Source organism: Nycticebus coucang, chromosome 16 (genome assembly GCF_027406575.1).
Source record: "Nycticebus coucang isolate mNycCou1 chromosome 16, mNycCou1.pri, whole genome shotgun sequence".
Lineage (NCBI taxonomy): Eukaryota > Metazoa > Chordata > Mammalia > Primates > Lorisidae > Nycticebus > Nycticebus coucang.
Window position 1 is genome coordinate 5951723 of NC_069795.1, and position 2602 is coordinate 5954324.

Sequence of the window (2602 nt, forward strand, 5' to 3'; positions counted from 1 at the left end):
AGGTTATGAAGGCTGTTATAGTAGCCAATCGCATTGGGACAGGTTGCTTTAAGTTATCCTGAAGATCACAGCTAGCTGTAGAGGTGGGCGAGAGACCTAAGTGTTGGGTCTTACATCTCTACACTTTATAAACTATGTTGGATACTCCCTTTTTAAAAATCACTGTTTTAACATAATTCCTTACCATTGTTCTATGAGCCAGTCACGTTTGAGAGCTGTGTGGCAGAACCCTGAACTTCAAGGTACCTAGCAAGTGAAGAACTAAGAAATAAAATCACAAAACAAACATGGCACATTTTGCCCAGAGATTGATTTCATTCCCTGGTGGGCACAATGCAAGTACTAGAGAGTGAAGTACATTTGTTTTTGGCTAGAACACCAGATTTCAAACACATTGGAGGCCTTTGGCCCAGGCAGGTCTTGGGCTGAACATGACATTAAACTTAGAGTTTCTCCTCTCTGATCTGAGAAACTGAATCTGAAAACAGGGAGCACAAAGGTTGAGTTTCCCCAAATGGATTCTGTCTACCATGCAAAAACACCCCCATGCGTTCTGTTTACTCCACGGTGTCTGGTCCTGCTGGTTCCCTGGCTACATCATTCAGCAAATAGTCACCGAGTGTCTGCAAGGGTGCAGGTGCTGGGCTTAGCCTGTGGCTCCACAGCCCTCTCTCAGGAGTCCTCTTGTTTCATGTTCTAGAACATTCAGCCTGCTTTGAGACCCATTCAGAGGGCCCCATTCAATTCAAAGTTTTTATTAATATTTAGATTCAGCAGCAGCTTGTAATGGTGAGAAACAGTACAAATAATCCCATCCTGGTAAGACCTCACTGCATATGTCTGGCCTGGGTGTTGGGAAGTGAGAAAAAGCAGACTTGCCGAGGCCTTGAATGATTTGTAGTATATTCTGCCCTTTGCAACAACATGGATGAATGCTACGTGAAATAAGCCAGACAGAGGAAGGAAAAAGCTGCATGTCTCACTTATATGAGAAATCTAAAAAAAGAATAGAATGAAAGAAAGAAAAAGAAAAGAAAGGAACACCAGAGACAGGGAAGAGGACGGGAGGGGAGGGGAGGGAAGGGGAGGGGAGGAGAGCAGAGGAGAGGAGAGGAGAGGAGAGGATTCAAATACACAGAAATAGTCGAAAGCTGGTTCCAGGGCTGGGGCCTTGGTACATAGGTGGAGACCTAGGTCGAGGGGTAGCGAGCTGCAGTTAGCTGCGTGAGTAAGTCTACAGAGCTAGTGCACAACATGAAGACTACAGTTAATAATATTATCTTCTAAACTTAAAAATGGCTGAGAGTGTAAATTTTCGGTACTCTTACTACAAAAAAAGAAAGGTAACTACGTGAGATGATGGACATGTTAATTTATGTGACTGTAGCAATCACTTCACTATATACGTATATCAAAATATCACATTATACACCTTACTCCATATAATAAGAAAAGTGTTAAAGAGAAAGATGTATCAGACATCTGATGAAGGAAGTTTTAAAAAGCCCCAGAAGCATGACCTGAGGCAACCCGTGCTGGGCACATGCTAAGCATGGGCAACCCAGACAAGAGGTTCACACGGTGGCGGCGTGCCAGCAAATAGCCCAGAAGATGAGGATGGAGAAAAGCCTCTCAAACCTCCACAAAGGAGTAGGAGCCAGAAGCCCCGCGGGAGCAGCCAGGTGAACAGCCGGAAGATATGGAGAAAGCAGAGCGCACCTGTCAGGGCCCCAAATAGACCCACATCTGGCCGTAGGCGGGCAACCTGCCATGTGGAGCTTCTTATTTGCACTTTGCTCATCTTCTTCCAGGTATTTTGGCCACAGGCCCCCGGAGTGAGCTGGAGTTGCCAGGGTGGGCCTTGGCCGTGGCCCAGCCTTTCGAGTGTGTGACAATGCACAGAAAGCCCACCAGCACTTGACTCTCCACTCAGTCTCTTTTTGCACCCAGAGCATAATTACTCCAGAACCTTTCCAACAGGCTGATCCTCAGCTTGCCATACCCTGCATAACATAGCAGCACATTTAATATTAATAGATCTTTTATTTACATCATTTGCTGCTTAATGACCTACTGTAGATCATTTTCATCACTTGCAACAGATCAGCTGTGCTCCACGGATGGCCAGTTCTGTCTGGGAAGTGCTTGTACAGACTCAGGAGACAATCAGCCAGCCTGAGTGAAGGCAATGTCTTTTCAGAATAACTCCCTTCTGATCACAAGAGGTGGAAACATCCCCATTGTACCCTCTAGGACAGGAGTGGTTAGTTTCCTGTACCTGCTATAACAGACTATCTCATAGTCCTGGAGAAGAAACAAAAACGGAGATACAGCAAGGCCACGGCCTGTCTAAAGGATGGAGGGACAACTGAGCCTTCACCTCTGTGGGCTCCTCCTGGCTCCCAGCATTGCTCAGCTGGTGATGCAGCTTTCTGCTCTCTGCCCTGGAGTAGCACCACCACTTCCTCTTCCATCTGTACAATCTCCCTCTGCTTCATTCTTATAAAAACACTTGTCATCGGGGAGAGGCAGAGCAAGATGGCAGCCGAGTAACAGCTTCCTTGCATCTGGGCACCGTGAGTCTGGGGAGATAGGACTCCAG